The sequence below is a fragment of the Bison bison genome, unplaced genomic scaffold, assembly GCF_000754665.1.
Source record: "Bison bison bison isolate TAMUID 2011002044 unplaced genomic scaffold, Bison_UMD1.0 scf7180017862399, whole genome shotgun sequence".
Lineage (NCBI taxonomy): Eukaryota > Metazoa > Chordata > Mammalia > Artiodactyla > Bovidae > Bison > Bison bison.
In genome coordinates this window covers 13,936-14,396 of record NW_011492971.1, presented here as the reverse complement: position 1 = coordinate 14,396, position 461 = coordinate 13,936, and positions in this window count along the sequence as shown.

Here is a 461-nt window from a genome sequence, read left to right as displayed (position 1 = left end):
AGTTGCTCCTTGGAAGAAAAGTTATGACCAACCTAGACACCATATTAAAAAGCAGAGACATTACTTTGCCAACAAAAGTCCATCTAGTCAAAGCTATGGTTTTCCCAGTAGTCATGTATGGATGTGAGAGTTGGACTATAAAGAAAGCTGAGCACCGAATAATTGATGCTTTTGAAGTGTGGTGTTGGAGAAGACTCTTGAGAGTCCCTTGGACTGCAAGGAGATCCAACCGGTCAATCGTAAAGGAAATCAATCCTGAATATTCATTAGAAGGACTGATGCTGAAGCTGAAGCTCCAATACTTCGGCCACCTGCTGCGAAGAGCTGACTCATTTGAAAAGACCCTGATGCTTCCAAAGATTAAAGGCAGGAGAAGAAAGGGATGACAGAGGATGAGATGGTTGGATAGCATCACTGACTCAATGGACATGAGTTTGAGTAAACTCTGAGAGTTGGTGATG